Source organism: Petaurus breviceps, unplaced genomic scaffold, assembly GCF_028583685.1.
Source record: "Petaurus breviceps papuanus isolate PSGF00001 unplaced genomic scaffold, PetGlider_PUasm1.0 551, whole genome shotgun sequence".
Taxonomy (NCBI): domain Eukaryota; kingdom Metazoa; phylum Chordata; class Mammalia; order Diprotodontia; family Petauridae; genus Petaurus; species Petaurus breviceps.
This window is the reverse complement of record NW_027186372.1, coordinates 2345208-2364919: the sequence shown is the minus strand read 5'-3', so window position 1 is coordinate 2364919 and position 19712 is coordinate 2345208.

The window sequence follows — 19712 nt, the reverse complement described above, 5'->3', positions numbered from 1 at the left end:
GGGGTTATTTGTAGCTGTTCTGAGCTCACTAAGTTTCCCCACGATCCTCTCTGACCACTGGAGCAGCCTTGGCTCTGAGGGAAGGCTTTTCACCTCATTATTCTCTACCACTCCCACTTTGGCCAACAAGTGGATGCAGTCACCCCAATGGCCCTTTCAAACTTTTAACCTCAAATGTTCCTGCCTCTTCTTAGTTAAAAGAGTAAAGTCACGACACTCTGGATCTCACTTTCCTGTTGTAAAATGTTGGCCTAGAATAGATAACATCTAAGGTCCCCATCAGGTCTGGCATTCTGCTGTCTGTGTTCCCTTTCAGTTGTAATCTTCTAGGTCAGGGGTGGGGAACCTGTGGCCTTGAGGCCACATATTCTTTGAAGTTTCAGTCAAAGGGTCAGACTTGAGAACCTAGAGGGTCATGTGTGGCCTTGAAGCCACAGGTTCTCCACCCCTATTCTAGGTTCTAAGGTCCCAGTTATGCATGTTTCCTTTGGCAGGACTGATCTATTGCCATTGTCTTATGGACCCCATTTGCCAGCCTGAGCTCCAACTCACAGACACAGCAATTTCAAAATCACAAAATCATAGATGTAGAGATAAAAAGAGCTTTAATGAAGTCAAATCCTCCTATTTTACACAAGAGGAAACTGAGATCTAGAGAGTGTGACTTATGTGACTTGCCCCGGTGTCTGCAGCAGGACTTTAACACAGCACTTCCTGACTTCAGATCTGTTGCCCTGCCCATTACATCATACTGCCTCCAAGATAAATAATTGAGGTCCAGAAGGTCACTTGATGTTTCTGAGGTCCCACATCTTCTTTGTGATAGAATTAGAGCTAGCGTCCTAAACACTCACAGGAAGGTTTGGAATAAATATTGTGGGAAGCACAAGGGACGATACAAGAAAATGAGGAGCACCCGAGGATCCCGCATGTTGACCAGCTGAGCCCAGATCTGGACTGTTTTGTGAAATGCTACTAACTAGGGATGAGGGAAAACAGATGCAGTAATACACTATCGGTGGGTCTGTGAACTAGTCCACCCATTCTGGAAAGTCATTTGGAACTATGCCCCCAAAGCTATTAAACTGTGCATACCCCTTGACCCAGAAATACTCCGACTAGGGTTATGCCCCTAAGAAATCCAAGAAAAAGGAAAAGGACTCATATGTACACAATTATTTATGGCAACTCATTTTGTGATGGCAAAGAATTGGAAATTGAGGGGACTGGGGAATGGATGACCAAATTATGGCACGTGAATATGATGGGCTGCCATTATGCTACAAGAAATGGTGAAGGGGATGGTTTCAGAAAAACCTAGGGAGACATGTATGAATTGATGCAAAGTGAAGTGAGTGGAAGCGGGAGAGCAATCTACAACATTGTAAAGGTAATTAATTGTAAAAGGCCTAATAAGTCTGATAGCACAATGACCAACCACAGTTTTAAAGAACGTGCTAACCACTCCCAGATAGGAAACCGATGGAGTACAGATGGAAGCATACTTTTTCACTTCTCTTTTTTTGCTTTTTTTTTAAACATGGATAATGCAAAAAAATGTTTTGTATGAATAAATTTTTAAAAAAGGAAATATATCTTCCTAGATGAGCAGGAATGACTTATGGGTGTGGAATATCGATTATGTTCTCAGACGTGGCTGGTGTATTTGTTGGCTTTGCTTATATGTTTTTGTTATTGTTACAAGGAAAGGTTCAACAGAAGAAGGGTTTTAGGGGGAAATGATTATAGTATAAAAGCAAAAGACAACAGTAAATCTTTCTCTTTTTTAATGGAAAAAAAAAAGAAATGGAAACAGCTACAGAACAGGAGATGAAAAGGTTCCTGAGCTGTCTGAAGGCTTATTGTGGTAAAGTAACCAAAAAGACTCTCTGTGCTGGACTTCCAAACACCGATCTATAGAATTCCCTTTCTGGGCCTCAGTTACCTTTTCTGTAAAATACTATCGTTTTACCTTACCTTACCTCATTTGTAGTGCTACTGTAAGGGTCTACGAAGACACAAAATTCTTTAAAGTCACAAGGCTCTGTATAAATGGGATGTGGCAAAATTCAGTAAGCCTTTACTATATACAGGAAAACTGTCTCTGTCACTAACTATGTGTCATTTCTCCTTTGGGGGGCCTCAGTTTCCCCATTTCTAAAATTATAGAGATTAGACTAGATGACCTCTGAGATACCTTCCAGTTACAAGATCCTATCATCGTCATTGAAAATGATCCCAGAAAGATGATCATCCTTGGCCACCAGAGGGCATCTGGGTTGCACACTGGGAGGGCTGTCTCCTGCCTCATTTCTTTTCTTCCCCCAAACTTCAAATTCACTATTTATTTTCTTATTTAAAACATTCCTTTCTCTTCAAATTTTGAGTTTCAAATTCCCTCCCAATTCCTCCACCACCCAGTGAGAAGACAAGCAATATAATATCAATTATGCATGTGAAATCATATTTCACATATAAAACATATTTCCACATTAGCCATATTAAAAAAAAAAAAAGCAAGAAAAATAGAGTGAGAAAATCATACTTCACTTTGCACTCAGAGTTCATCTCTTAGTTCATTGCACCCAGAGAGTTTCTCTGGAGGTGGATAGCATTTTTTTCATAATGAGTCCTTTGGAATTGGCTTGGATCATTATATTGATCAGAATAGTCCTGGTTCATTTCTGAAGATGATTTCTGGCAATGTCTTTTTTCTCTCTTCTTTTCTCATCTCATTTCTTCTCTTCCTTTCTTTTCTCTTATCTTCCCTTCACTTCTCTTCCCTTACCTTCTCTTCTTTCACTTTTTTCACTAGTGAAATTATAACTATGTTTTGCTGGGTCATGTTTGCTAAGATGCTAAAATGAATTACCCTAGGAAAGGTGATTCAGAGACAGCACGAGATAATGACAGTATATACCAGTTTGAGTCAGAAAACCTACCATTTCCAGTAAGTTCATGCTGAACTCTGGGCTTGTCCCTTCCTTTTTTCTGGACATTGTTTTCTTCCTCTTTTAAATGAGAGGACTGAACTAGAAAGCCTCGAAGGTCCCTTCTATGACTCCATGAGCTGTGTGGTTCCTGGCATCGGGGAAATAGTCAAGTCTTAAATTTGACCTGAGAGACTCAAACCTTTCCACTGTGGGGCTGGGTTTGTTTGTTTCTGTGAAATATCTACATTTCACAATGTAGATCATAGAATGCTGTAAGGATCAATTCATATAGATGAAGAGGTCAGAAGTTGGAGTCTTGGCTCTAACTTACTGATTGTGTAACCCTGGGCAAGTAACTTAAATGAAGTCACAGCTTTTCATCTGTAAAATGGAAATAATAATGTTTTATCTACCTGTCTTACAAAGTCGTTGTAAAGAAAGAACTTTGTGAACCTTCAAGTGCTCTAGAAAAAGAACCTATTCTAGGTCACAGTTCATTCGGTTTTTGCGGATGTTTTTATTGTCCAGTTACTTTGACCATTTTTTTAGTGCGAAAATATTGTAATACAATAAAATGTCCCCCAGAGCAAAACAGATTATTCTCCAATAATGACTCAGATTTGTATAACATTATATTTCTAAAGCAATTTTCTCACACAGAAAAAGAAATCCTAAGAGATAGGTATTATTATTATTATTCCCATTTTAGAGATGAAATAAATGGAGCCCTGAGAGGTTGCCTGATTCCCCACAGTCAGACAGGTGGCAAGCAGCCTATGTGGATTTGAAACCATGTTTCTTTATGTCTAAGCAACTATACTCTTTAAAGCCAGTCATAGTTTCTCTTTAACACAAGTATCTTCAGGGTTTCATCTCCCTTCAGCTGGCCCTTGCCCATCCCGACTCAGGTCAGTCACATAGCCCTTTCTACCATTTGCATTAATCTCTCCCATCCAATAAGTCTAGTTTACATATGGGCAATATGTTCTTACTCTGCTTTGTACTGAAATTTATTAACCCTGACTCTCCTCCAGTCCCCCACCAGCTCCTCCCTTTGCACACAATTAGTCATAAAAGTAAGGGGTTAATGGGTTAGAGAAAGAATCTTTGCTGTTGCTACCTTTCTCCCAGGACCTGAAGATGTTGCATCTAGCAGCAATAACATCTGGGTTGATGCTAGACTGTGAAATCTTCCCCCAAAGTGGTGAGATATGAAAGGGATTTTTGACTAGTGAAAAGTGTCTCTCGAATATAAAGTCGTTCATATTGCCATTACACACTCGCCACAAATTATTTGATTGCTCTCATCAGGGATTTTTAGGAGAAGTTGGACCAATTGACCTCTGAGGCCCCTCTAATTCTGACAATCCGTAATTACAAGAGCCTATGATCTTAAGTTTCTGTGACTCAGAAAGCCAACGTTTCTGTAATTCTGTGGGTCTGTGATCCTGTGATTCTAGCACTGTGTGATGCTACAGTTTGACGTGCTTCTGATTCCAAGATATTATAGTTGCTCTTGGACCCTTAAAGTAATATGTCTCAGAATGTTAGAACATAGAGTACCATAGCTAGAAGGAACCTTAGAGCATAGTTATTCCCATACCTTCCTTTTACAGTTATGGGAAGTGGAGAGGGCGGAAGTGACTGACCCAAGGTCACACAGTGAATTAGTGGCAGATTCGGGGCTAGAACTCAGGCCCTCTGACTCATGGCCTGCTCTTCTGTTCTTTGATTCCTCTGGCTTCAGCCCAGGACTCTTGTTATTTCAGATTCAACTTCACTCAACACAGAATAGATTCAAACTGAGCAGATCAAAGTGAACCCTAGTGGGAAAAGGATGGGCCAGCATAAGATGACTTCTAAGCAGAGGGGCTATTTCCCTGGCTGTCCCACCTACCCTGACACACATTTCCTCTTGAAAAAAAATAGAAATTCATCTCCTGGTGTAAACAACTACACATTCCCTGACCTTTCACCTTCAGTGGGATCACATTTCCAACCATTCCCGACAGCGATGGTGTCGCTTTTGTGTGGATGTTGGTTGCCAAGGCACACCTACCTCCCTGACAAAGAGAAGGTATCTCCTTCCGAAGGAATGTGTTTTCAGTGAACAAGGAAAACAAACAAGTAGGGAGCATTCATTCACTCCCTGGAGGAATCAATGGTTAGCAACATTCATTTATGCCTATACCTACATGCTTATGCTACAGTTATGTGTATGTGTTTATATATACCAATGTTGCAAGCATGTACTTGGTATTCTTCTGTATCTGTCTACATTAATATCCAAATGAATGCATGTCTGCATATTCTGGCATGAAGATTCACACGAACCGTATATGTATGTATATATAGGCATGTGTAAACACATATATGTATATATGTTAACAAGCTCTGTATTTGTGCCTGTATCTAGAGTTTAGTCCATGAGTTTAGCACCCTAGCTCAGAGAGCATTTGGTTTTTGGCCACCATGTCATGCTCTAAAATGTGCATATATGTACACATGTGTGAATCCACATGTAGAAGTGTATGGGCTTACATTATCATCTCTGTGCAGAAGATGGCCAACTTTTCTGATAGGAAAGGTTACCTTCAATGGGTCAACAGAATCAGTCAAAAGCACTGAAACACATAACCATTCAAATTCTCTGAGGTTGTTTGTCTCTGATTTCATATTGAGAGAGAAAAGCAACGTGGTGTGGGGGATAATGAGCTGGCCTCAGAGTCAGGAAGACCAGGGTTCACACTAGGGTTCTGAGCTAATAGTGTAATGTCTTGTTCTACCACCCCCTACCCATCCACAACTCCCTAAGGCAGGGTTGGGGAACCTGTGTCCTCCAGGCCATCTGTGGCCCTCTAGGTCCTTGAGTGCCTTCCTTTGCAGATGAAATTTTCTCACTTGGTGTTCTCTATACCAACAAAATTACATTTCTATTCAATAGTAAACAATAAAAGAAAATAAAAATAAAAAAGCACAAACTACCTGCTGAGAATGAGTTTGACTTTATTAGTGGAAAGGACACAGGAAGGTAAGAGAACCTGGGTTTAAATCCCAGCTCTATTGACTACTTCTTGTGTGATTATGGGCATCATTTAACCTTTCCTGACCCTAGTATCTTCTTTCATAGAATGAGGGGGTAAGACCAGATGATCCTGAAGATCCCTTCTCTCTCTAACTCCTATGATCCTTTCTCATGATTCAAACCAGTAACTCAGAGGACGCTCTCTCATGATGGGTTCATCCATTCATCCATTCAGTCATTAGTTCATTACCAGAATTCTAGAATCTCAGAGTAGCAACAGATGTTAGAGGATGACAAGTCCTACCTTCAGAGGAATTGCCACTTCATCATCCCAAAGAAGCAGTCATCCAGGCTCCACTTGGAGCCTATAAGTGGCAGGATACTCACTCCCCTAGGACACAGCGCATGCCGCTTTGAGCTATAATTGTTAGGAAATTTCCTTTATATCAAGCCTAAATTTACTGCTCTGTAAATTCCTTCCACTGCTCCTAGTGCTGACCTTGGATCAAGCAGAAGACGTTTAACCTTCCTTCCACATAATCGCCCTTCAAATATTTCAAAAGTTATCCTTTCTCCATTAAATCTTCTCTTTTCCAAAATAAATATCCCCAAATTATTTTTTTCCACATAGAATGACCTCCAGTCCCCTCACCATCTTGATTAACCTCTTCTGGGCAGATTCTAGCTTGTTTGTAAAATGCGGTACTCAGGACTGAAGGAAAAAAAAAAACTCCAATTGTACAGTAGTCTGACTGTAACAGTGCAGTGGGATTCTCACCAGCTCCCTCCTCGTTCTGGATATCTTGTCTGCAGGCTGCCCCCTAGCTCAGAGAGTATTCGGTTTGGTGCTGGGGGGGAGGGGGTTGGCCTCCATGTCATGCTCCAAAATGCCTATTCTGATCATCATGACTTAGTTCACTAAGATTAGGCAGTAAATACAAGCTCTGACAAGCTTTTTCCTCAGTGGGAAGGCTTCAGGAATGGTGTCAGAAACAGTTTCATAAAACAGATAAATGAAAACAATTGATTCTGATTAATATTTTTTCTATAGTTGTTTAGCCCCACACAGGAGTTGTTGTGAGGAAGTCAAAAAGGCACAGAAATGAGATGAATCTATCAACACTTGAATGCTTTACTAAGTGGGAAAACAGAGCACCCATGAGCAACAGCAATTTAATCTTATTTTTGAAATGTGATGGAGAAGAGATTTCTGGTCAAGATGGTCACAGGAGGCAGGCTGCCCACCTCCTACATACCTACTCCAGTAAAACCCTGAAATTCATAGCAGACTGAATAATGATAAAGAACTCCATAGAGAAATTACTCATTGGAAGTGACTTCTTCTATCTCAAATCTATAAAAAATGATGTCAGCCAGAAGCTCCCAGACAGTCAGTGAATTCATCCCCACCAGGAACAGAACATGTGACTCTGTGTCTGGCAGCAACAAGAGTGGAAGGCTCCCTTGAGAAAGGTCCAGGGTGTTCATAAAGTACCAGGGTAAAACTTAGGAAGCCTGTGGTGAGGGGAAGTGGAGGCCAACTCCAGCGGTGCTTCAGAGCTCAGACCTGGACAACGCAGGTCATTAGAGTGGGGGAAGAGGGAGCACAGGAAGGGAGGGAGGACTTGAGTTGCCTAACAGGGTCTTGAGATGCCAGAGTGAGTCCTCCCAACAGTGATTACCTCACAAAGAGGTCCTTGTAACCCTTTAAAAATACACAAAAGATGATGGAAGGGAGCACAGAAAAGTAGGATGGTTCTGAAAGTACCTCGAAGAATTTGCTGTGTGCTTTTTTTTAAAAAGATGTGGTGTGAAATGGAGGCCCATGATTTCATACAGAATCCTTGCTTTCTGTTTGGCTTTATGTGTGAAAATGCTCATTTTGTTGTTTAAATTGAAGGTAAATATCTTTTTCAAAAAAAACCCAAATTTTTATGGAGGAGGAGGGTGAAAAATTATGAGCCATATTGCCTCACACAGCAGTAAAGAGTGTGTAAGAGAAAATAAGTCCGCTGAAAACTTGGCATGAGATCTATATTATCTCAAGGGTATTTATAAATGAAATTGGAAGGAAGGAAACAAAAAACCCAAGTTTGCCAGCTAAAGCGATCTATTCTCCTAATCACTGACAGTCAAAATACCATATAAGGAGTCTCACATCTTAGTACCCAAAATGCTAACATTTAAGAAGAGAATGTTGGGAAGAGTGTCCAGAACAGGTCACGTACACACGATGTTGGAGGGGATTCCATTTTGAAAGCATGTTGTTGTTCAGTTGTTTTGGTCATGCCCCACTCTTCGTGACCCCATTCTCTTGGCAAAGATACTGGTGTGGTTTGCCATGTCCTTCTCCAGCTCATTTTACAGATGAGGAAACTGAGGTAAACTGGGGTAAGTGACTTGCCCAGGGCCACTCAACTAGTAAGTGTTTGAGGCCAGGTTTGAACTCAGAAAGATGAGTCTTCCTGACTGCAGGCCTGGTGCTCTATCCACTGTGCCACCTACCTCATGAATGATCACTATTCACAGGCTATTTCAAAGGGCTGTAACATATCAAGTAATTGGGGAGGGAATCAGGATGGTATTATTTTTAAAGACAATTTAAAACACATTTGTAACTACTTAGTTTTTTCTCTTTTCTGTAAAATCTTTATTCAAATTATATACACATTTATCTAGGATAGAGTTTATGAAAATATGAGAAAGGAACAGGCAGGCTTTCAAAAATGATTTTTTACAATGGATTATATCACTATAGTCTTAAAATTGACTGAAAGTTGCTGAGCATACAAGATTCCATTGTTTTTATTATTGATTAAAAAAAAGTATTGGATTCAACAATATCCTTAACAGCTTTCCTCCATCAAGGTATCTGCCATGCAGATGGGATGATTACACAAGATTCCCTGATAGATGTAATTATAAAGATTACTTTTTTTCCCAATAATCCCCCAGTTACAGTACTAAGACAGACATAAAAGAAGATGTATGCTTCCTATAAATGTCTGTCAGTGATATTGATGACATATTGCACAAAGTCCAAAAGGAATTAGGGATTCTCCACAGATGATGAGGTCTTCTGGATGTTGTTAGGCGTAGATGGCATTGACTGTACCAAGACCTTGGAGTCTAAATCGCATCTTCCATGAGATCATTTACATATATATAACACACACAAACATACAAACACCTATGTACACATATGTGTATACACACATATATGTACACACATATGCCTAGCTATCTACCTCAGAAAAACAAAATGGATAAAGAAAGTATACAGCTCAAATTATAATATATAGTTGTTTGGTCAATTCATTGAACTAATCCATTGATACAGATATGTTGAACACTGTATATGGACATTGATGGGTGACTAGATTTGAGTAAGAGGAAGAAGGTATGACAAACTTTGGAATACTTTGAATTATTTCACAATGCTCCTTGCCACAGAAGACTATTTTTGTTTGTTTTTTGGTTTGGGAAGCAATGGGGTTAAGTGACTTGCCCAGGGTCACATAGCTAGTGTATAAGTCCACATTTGAACTCAGGTCCTCCTGACTCCAGGGTCAGAGCTCTATCTACTGTGTCACCTATCTGCCCCAGAAGACTATTTTAAAAAACCTGAGGGTCTTTATCCTAAATCCAAGGCTCACTGATGAATCAGGTCCCTATAACTTAACTAACTTCATCTCCCCTCAGGGTTCTAGGATACCCTGAGAGGTCACAGGGGGTTTCTTTCTTTAATGTCATTGAATGTCTCAGAAATATAACCAGTGTGCTTCCCCTTCACAATTATCAGTTGGGGATCAATTAAGTAGCTTTTTAATATCACTAAGGTGGTATGGTAAGAATAGTTGATATAAAACATCTCCCCAAAAGTCTGCAACACACTCTCCCACAGGTACCTATAGGGTCCAGGGGAAAGTGGGCTCAAGCTAGGGAGCACATGTGGCAGAAGGGGAATTTATAGCTCCTGGGTGTTGGGAAACTTTTTTTCTCATTCATGGGAAGGGACTGAAGGGAAGGGACCTAGTCAAGACTAAAGCTAAGGCTTTTCCTCTCTCTGCTCCCCAGGGTGATTCCTCCTCAAGGGTATGCTAGAAAGCTATACTTGCTCCAATATCTTGAATGATTCTTGTTCTCTAACTTGATCATTTATAGATGACCCCTGGAGCATGGCAAAGTTTCTTTTGCCTATCCAAACATGATTTCTGTACAAAATATTTCCCCAGATTTTTGTACAATCACTACATTTTAAAAGACTTTTCACTTAGTCTAATGCCTATGACTGATTTCAACTAGGTGGCAGAGTAGAGTGTTGGACTTGGAGTCAAGAAGACTAAAGTTCCAATCTGGCCTCAGACACTTACTAGCTGTGTGACTTTGCCCAAATTACTTAATCTTTCTGTTCCTCAGTTTCCTTATCTGCAAAATGGGGATAATGATAGCAACAACCTCCCAGGGTTGTTGTGAGAATGAAATTTGCGAACCTTAAAGTTCTTTATAAATGTAAGTTATTATTATTAATGTATTTTATTACTTACTTCAAGTGGATTGGGGTGACAAGTAAATATCAAATACACCCTTCCAACACCAACATTTTGCCAAATAATTGTATTTGGTGGCAAATCATGGAACACCAGGATCTCTGAATAAAAATTTCAGGCAATGCCACAGGTATATAACATCAATTGCAACATGTTACCAACAAGGATTTGTACTTTCTTGAAAAATCCTAGGGAATCAGCAAAGATATTCATTGGGATAATAGCTTCAGCAAAGTCTCAGTTTACAAAATCACCCCACCCTCTCCTTGATCAATTGCATGTGTATATAATAATAATAAAATCTAAAAAACAAGGGACAATAGTAAAGATCATATTATTAAAAAAATTAGAAGGGGCAGCCAGGTGGCGCAGTGAGTAAGAGCGCCAGCCCCGGTGTCGTGAGACCCAGGATCAGTTCTGGCCTCAGATACTTGGCACCCACACAAAAAATAACTGGCCGTGTAACCTTGAGCAAGTTACTTAACCCCAATTACTTACATAAAAAAAATTAGAAGCAAAGTAGATCATATATCTTTCATAGCTATGAAATATTTCTTAATGAAATATAGGCAATGACAAAAAATAAAACTCATAACTTTGATTACATAAAACTGAAAAGCTTCTATAGAGACAAAATTAATGCAACTAGGATAAGAAGGGAAGTGGTAGAATAGGAAAGAAAATTTTTATTAAATTTGCCTAGAGTTTGGTATCAAAGATATATGAACAATTAACTGATACATGTGTATAATATATACACATTTATATATGCACACATGTACATGTATATACACACATATACATACATATATACATGCATATACACACACATATAACCAAATGCCTTATTTCAATAGATAAGTGGTCAAGGGATATGAAAAAATTAATTATCAAAAGAAGAGTTACAAACTATTAATGACTACAGAGACTACTGGGTAATGCGGTGGATAGAGTGTGGGGTCTAGAGTCAAGACAACTCATCTTCCTGAGTTCAAATCTGGCCTCAGACACTTATTAACTGTATGACCCTGGGCAAGTCATTTAACCCGGTTTGCCTTGGTTTCTTATCTGTAAAATAAGTTGAAGAAAGAAATGGCAAACTTTAGAATCTTTGCCAGCAAAATCCCAAATGGGGTCATGAAGAATTGGATATGGATGAAAAATAACAGAACAACAAAATGACCACAGAGGAGAAGGCTAGGTAGTTCAGTGGATAGAGTGCTGAGCCTGGAGTCAGGAAGATCTGAGTTCATATCCAACTTCAGACACTTACTAGCTGTGTGACCCTGGACAAGTCACTTAACTTCTGTTTGCCTTAATCCACTGAAGAAAGAAATGGCCAACCATTCCAATATCTTTGGCCAGAAAACCTCATAATAGGGTCCTGAAGAATCAAACCAATGACTGAAAGACTGAACAACAAATGACCACAAAAAGAATGTTCTAAATCACTCACAATGAGTGAAATGCAAATCAAAATAACTCTGAAGAGTCACCTCATACTCTACAAATTGGCAAAGATGAAAAAAGGTGGCAGTAGTCAATGGTAGAGGGGTTGTAGAAAGACAGACACACTAATACATTATTGGTGGTGCTATGAATCAGTATGATCATTTTGGAAACAATTTGGAAGTTTATAAATAAAATAACTAAAAAGTCTTTACCCTTTGACCCAGAAATTCCATTACTGGGATTATATATACCCTAAGGAGGCCATTGATAAGAAGAAAATCCCCCTAGACACTAAAATATTTATAGTAGCACTTTTTGTAATTGCAAAGAATTGGAAACAAAATAGATGGCCATTGATTGCGGAATGACTAAACAAGTTATGGTTCACTTACATGAATATAATGGAGTAATATTGTGCTGTAAAAAATGGTGACTGTGATGAATACAGAGAAGCATAGAGAGACCTGTGTGAACTGATGCAAAATGAAGTAAGCAGAGCCAAGAAAACAAGAATTACACCAATGTAAATAGAAAGAAATGCAAACACATACATATACAAATCAAAAGTGAATGCTGCTAGAAAGAAGAGATATGAGAAGATACTCCTACCTTACCTCTTTACAGAGAGATAAAGGGCACTGAGGTCCATATGTGTTGGACATTGCACATATTTTCAGCCTTTTTCAATGTATTTCTCAGTCATACTGATTTTTTCCTCTTTTTTCTTTCTTTGTCTTTAAAAAACACAAGGTGTCATATGGAATGGTTCTTTGGAAGAGGGAGGAGGGACACTGGGGAAAATTATCGTGATAAAAAAAAAACAAAAGACATCAATAAAAACTTATTTTAAAAAAGCAATGACTTGTGCATGGGAAATGGTATAAAAGAGATCATCCAGTAAATGTGATTACAAAAGGAAGTCCTGTAAAGTTAATTAAGTTAAGAGATGGACAGCCTCATTGTGATCTAGAGGTGACCCCAAGTTCTCAGAGGCTTTGCCAATAGAGCACAAACTAGACATTAAGAAAAGAGGAATTGGGGGGTTAGAATTGCTGTTTTCAAGTATTTGAAAAATATTTTCTTTAAAAAAGCCTCAACAGCTTTAAAAGTTCTGCTCAATCCCAGAAAACGAAGAGCAATTGGTGATTTGGAGTGAATAAGAGAAATCAAAGTACTAGAATTACAGACCCTTAGAATGCATCCAGGGTCTGTCCACACGGTTGCTGACTGGTTATCCAGCATCTACTTGAAGACCTCATAATAGGGATCCCACTGTCTCCCAAGACAGCTCTGATCATTAGAAAATGTGTCCTTACCCTGAATGTAATTATGTCTCCCAATACTTTCCACATGTTGTTCCTAGTTACTCTTGAAGTAGAACAAATGTACCCTTTTCTTTCCCATGATAGTTCTTCAAACACTTGAAGGCACTATTCTATCCCTCTTGTGTCCTCTTCTCTCCAGTTCTTTTAGTTTGTACCTTATAGCTTAATTTTTAGGCCTTCTCTTATAGGCTACACAAAATGTATAAAGTGAGGCAGCTAGGTGGCGCAGTGAGTAGACCACCGGCCCTGGAATCAGGAGGACCTGAGTTCAAATGCGACCTCAGACACTTAACACTTACTAGCTGCGTGACCTTGGGCCAGTCATTTAACCCCAACTGCCCTGCCCTCCCCCCTCCAAAAAGAAAAAAATAAAATAAAATGTATATAGTGTTATTAGATTAGATGATCCCAAAGGCCAAGCCATGCCTCTTAATAAGGAAGTGTAGGGTACGGTTAAATTAAAAGAACGTGAAAAGTGAACAGTGGGATTCTCGACCCTATTAGTTCATCAACATGTATATTGAAGTAATCAAAGACCATATAAGGGGATTAAAAAGATGAAATGATGAGGAACTTGGCAATGAGATTTTGTGGACAGTAGACAATAGCAGCAAGGAATAGCAGGGTGGTGGAGAATGTGACATGGGTTTTAAATCATGCAAAGTGGAGGAGCTTGTGTCAGTGATTCTCACATAGCCCAAAGGAGCCAGGTATGCTTTGGGGGATTTCTTACTTCTCTGGCTCATTGTACCCACCAAAATAATCCATGCATTTCACTGTATGACACCACCTAGGGTGTTGTCATCAACTGCCTTTGCAAGCATACGGTTCACAAACCTCGCAGAATGAAAAGGCTTATTTACAGACCAATCACTCAATCAAGCTTGTTTCAGAGTTCATAAACATTAATGCTTGCCTATAAGCAATCGTTTGTCCTTTCCTGGAGACCTGGAGAGTTTTGTGATTTATAGTCATTCTTGGATAAGGGTTCCAATCGAGTGTTGCCTTTAGTCGGTCCCTCAATGATGGTCTCCTATTGAGGCCCTCTGTAGTTCCAGCAGATGGCCCTTCATAAACGCTTGGCTCCCTTCGTGGGTCATTGACTTCCTTCCCAAAGTTGCTCTGCCTGGCATTTTCTAGCAGATGATGCCAGGCATTCTTTTCTTAAGAAAAAAACCAACACCTTTTTATTTTCGATTTATAATCATTTATTTTCTCTCCCTCCCACTTTGAAACAAACAAAAAGAAACAAAAAACAACTCTAACCCTTTAAACAAATATACAGAGTGAAGTAAAACGAATTCCTGTGGCCATGTCCAAAATGTATGTCTCGTTATACACACCCCGAGCCTGTTACCTCTCTGCCAGAAGGGGAATAACACGCTTTATCATCGGTCCTTTCTAATCCTGTTTGGTCATTTCATTGATCAATATTTTTAAATCTTTTCAGAGTTGTGTGTCTTTACATTGTTATTCTTATCATATAAATTGTTCTGGTTTTCCTCATTTCACTTTGCACCAGTTCATAGAGGAAAAAAGGAAGGAAGAAAAGAAAGAAAGAAGAAAGGAAGGAAGGAAGGAAGGAAGGAAGGAAGGAAGGAAGGAAGGAAGAAGGATTTAAGTGCCTATGTGCTAGGCATTGTGCAAATATTTTCTCATTTGGTTCTCATAGCAATCTTGGGAGGTAGGTGTTATTTTTATCCCCATTTTACGATTGAGCAAGACATACAGAAGTCAAGTGACCTGCTCAGGCTAGTACGTGTCTGAGGTAGAATTTGAATTCAGGACTTCCTACGTCTAGGCTAGGGGTGGGGACCCTGCCGTCTCCAGGCCACACAGCCTGCTCCAGGCCAGTTGCTTTTTCCACTATGCCACCGAGCTTTCCAGATTTCTCTGAAGCCGTCCCTTTCATCACTGTGAAGCACAATTTTAACCATTACATTCATACATTGTAACAAGCTTTTCTGACCCTGTCAGCTGTCACTGCGTCACCATTGCTCCTGCAGGTCTCCACAGCTCCCAGCAGGTGGCACCCATTGCCCTCTTCTGCAGCTTTCAGCTGGACTGGCAGGGGTGCAGTGGTGAAACTTCAGAAGTCTTCCCACAGAGTCTGGAGGCAAGGAGGGAGGAGGGGGGACAGTGGGAATATTCCAGAGCACCCTTGTCTACCTGCACGCCCGACCTTCCGCCTCTAGCTCAGGTAGCACCAAGCAAGAGACCCCAATCTGGGTTTCTCCCCTGCCTTCTTCAAACACAGTCAGTCCCACTGATCAGGAACCCAAGGCTCCTTTGGTCTTTTCTCTGCCTCACAGGATTGTGAAGAAAGTGCTTTGTAAAGTGCTATGTAAACATGATTTATTATTTTTTGTGGGAAGAGAGCACAGGGTTTAAAGCCATAGGCTTGGAGTCAGGAAAACCTGGGTTCAAATCCTAACTCAGATACTCAACCTGGGCAAATCATTTAACTTCTTTGTGCCTCAGTTTCCTCATTTACAAAATGGCGTGTTGGGCTTAATGGCCTCTGGTCTCTTCCAGTTCTAAATCTGTGATCCTACTAATGCAAATTCCTTCATAAGAATGTAAGCTCCTTGAGGGCAGGAATGGTTTCATTTTTTTTCCTTTGAATCCCTAGAGCCTAGAATAGTACCTGGCACGTAGGACTTCATCATTGCTCATTGATTGATTGCTAAAACACTCGACTGGGAGCTAAACACATCTGGATGAAAATTCTGCTTCTGACACTTACTAGCTAGTTGATCCCAGGCAAGTCACAACGTGTCTTGAGTGTTTCCTTATCTGTGAAATGGGGCTATTACACTTCTAGTACTACCCCACAGTGTGGTTCTTAGATGTAAAGGAAATCATCTCTTACCTGAAAGCTCTCCATAAATGTCAGCAATAGTTGCATCATCATTGTTCTCTTCTTGTATTTAATAGGGTTCCACTAGAAATGGTCCGCAATCAGGCTGTCATCCCATGGCTGTTCCTTTCTGTCTCTTGTTTTCTAGATTCTTGTCCAAACAGATAAAATGAGTGTTTTTTGTTGCTGGAGAAAAGTGTTAGGATGTCTGCTCATCTTCCAGGCTTGCTGTCAGCATCTTTGTGTCATATCCCATAGCAGATAGGAGAACAGGGATAATGCACAGTTCCTTCTGCTTTTCTGTGACTTTGATTTCTTCTTCTAGGTCTTGATATTTTGAGAACTTTTCACTCCACTAGTTTGGAGATTATGAGTACTGAATAATTTAACTTCAACTAAAAAATAACCTTTTTAAGTGGTAAACCTGGGTGCTCATATCTAATATGAAGTCGGGTCAGGTGAATTTCAGTCTGATGTCCTCCTCCCCCCAGCACCTGAGCAGTGTGATTCCCATTTGTCTCAGCACCAGGAGTTTGGGGGCCTGGTATACTTCCCAGTTACCTTTCCCCATCTATTCCTCTTCACTTGTCCTCTCAGTACCCACACATCCATTGGACAAGGTTATTCCAATTACTTGCGCCTGTTTTCCATGTTAGTCCTCACTAAATTGGGGATCTTGACACAGGTCTGGAAGTGGTCTATGGAAGGAGTTAACCTCCCTGCCCTCCTTTCCCTTAGAACTGGTAGACATAGGGATGGTCATCTTAATCAATTACAAATTAGATATATAAACCGTGTGGCTAGAATGGTGATCAGAGAAGAATCTAAGTAATACAAAATTGGTGCATTCATTCATTCATTTATTCACTTATTCACTCACTCATTCATTCATTCCTCAAACATTGATTAAATTTATGCTATGTGCAGAACGGTGGGAAGATAGTTTACATAAGATCCTGCCACTGCCCTCATATGACTTTGAGTCTAAGATACAGATAGTAATGATACATGACATTACATGGGAAATTTATCAGAAAGTTACAAAACGTAGTATTATTTATCATATTAAATAGAAAATGAATTAGAAAGGAACAAAGCAAAGAACTATCTGTTGTTCCAAGAAGGAAGGTTATTACTGACTAGGGGAATCAGGGAGATCCAGACAAGCTTCCTAGGGGAGGTGACTTTTGAATTGAACTTTAGAAACTGGGTAGAAATGTCATAGGAGAAAAGGAAAGGGGAGCACATTCCAAATACAGAGAGCAGCGCAATGAGAAGATTGGGTAATGACCAGTGAGGCAATATTTAAGGGACATGTAAAGATTAATATAGATTGAATTATTACATTGCATAGGATTATTGTTGCATGGGATGGGGCTGCAGGGAAGATTGAGCTGAACTGGATGGCTTCCAAGGTCTCTTACAGCTGGGAAGACTCACAGGGAGCCCAGCTCTACATGGGCAAGAATCACCAGAGCCAAGGTCATGGCCTTCGGCAGCTACTCATTCTCAAAATGTAAACTAAGAGAGAGCTAATGGAACAAAGACCTCACTGCTTCTTGGCTTCTTGGTTCAACACTTAGCCCTTGGCTGCCCCTTGCGTGGCTTTTAATGACAGCCAGGGCAGGCCTTTGGGGGAATAACTCCAAGTCTCGTTATTGCCGAGCTGATGCAAACTTGCCTTTAAATTCTGTGTCTTCCTTGGCTTCTAAACGTGGGCCTTGCTCCTCCAAGGCAGTAGAGCATACTGGAAAGAACAGGAGACCTGTGTTCTTATCCCCTTCGGACCACCCAGAAATACTCAGGGCTTCAGTTTTCTCATCTGTGAAAACGGGTCATAGACTTAGAACTAGAATAATTATCTTTCTCCTACTTACCTGATAAGGCTTATTGTTTGGGGAAAAAAAAAACCACTGTGAATTATAAAGCTCTACAGAAATAGGAGCTATTACTATTACTATTGTTCTAAAGGGATGCCAGTCGTTGGATATTTCCAAGTCTGGGGCGCCCCCTGGAGGCAGACAGCCAGAGCTCCTGTTTGCACTTCAGCCCGGCTGCCCCAGGCAGGGCAGGCCAGTGACCTCAGGCAGTAGTTACTGACGGCGTATTTCACTTCAGACTTTGCTGCCTCCATCAATAATCTAATTTAGTGCTTTGGACTTCATTTATTGCTTCGCCTTTCCTCCCTGTTTCTGTCCACAGCTCCTCCATCTTCTAAATCCCTCAGATTCAAAACCAGAGAGTCACCTTTGACTCATATCTAGCCCTGGTCAGCTCCTCTCCTAGATAAACTTTCCATCCTCTTTGACATTTGCATTTACACAATCATAGGATCTTAGATCTTGAAACCTTAGGCCCAGTCAGGTCAAATGGAGGAAAGAGTGAAGAGAACATCAGGGGAACATAACATCCTGAGAGTAGAGAGGAGGAATAATTAATAGGGTTAGAAAGGTCCCTGCTTTCTCCTTCACATTTTATTCAGTAGACAATAGGGAGCCATTGAAGACTGCTGAACTGAGTAGTGACATAGTAATCGAATCTCACACTGTGACGTCCCATGCAATTGATATTTCAGCCACACTGAGGCTCTCCATCGCCTCCTAGATGCTTTTCATTGTCTCCTGCCTCCTCACTAGTGATCATGTGATAATGAGGCCAGTGTCCAAATCCAAGGAAAACTCAAACAGATGGTGGGAAACAGTTTGGAAATAATCTACTCTAATCCTCTAATTTTACAGAGAAGGAAACCAAGGCTCAGAAAGGTGAATGCCTCATAGCACAGTAGAAGGAGCACGGGGTTTGGAACCAGAGGACCTGGGCTTTATTCTTGGCTCTATCCCTTACCACCTGTGTGATTCTGAGCAGGTCAATTCCACTTTCTATCCCCCAATTTTTTCCACAGCAGAATGAGGAGTTGAAAGAGATGGAGGCTGCTTCAGGTCCTAAGTCTATGATTCTCTGACATCTGAGGTTATTTCCAACCCTGGGAGTCAATGAGGCCACAGTGACACTCCATTAATATTTGGCAAGCAAGCGAGGGTCGAAGGTTTGCTTCAAGCAACACAGAAAACATGTTGCAGAAGCATTTTTCACATCAAGGCATTGTGCAGGAGCCTGCTCTGAAGAACTGGTCCAAGCAATGATTCTGACAAAGGCTGGGGATGATGAATTATGCTAAAATGGAGAGGGGAGAAACCCAGTAACTTCCTCTTAAGTGAGAGGAATTTGACACTCAGTACAGGAATGTGCTTTTTAACTTTAAGAGAAGATGGCTTTCCTGCTGAGCCTTTTCCAGTATCTTTGGGCTATTTCAGATTTCCTTATTGGAGAAATCAATAGCTTTTAGTTCTCTAGGGGCTTGACCTATTTCCTCTTTGTGATAATTCTGTGTGATGCCCCAAACATTTCAACAAGGGTGAAGATATAAAGATGAAAAGAGAGACAGAGAGAGAGAGAGAGAGAGAGAGAGAGAGAGAGAGAGAGAGAGAGAGAGAGAGAGAGAGAAGAAGAAGAAGAAGAAGAAGAAGAAGAAGAAGAAGAAGAAGAAGAAGAAGAAGAAGAAGAAGA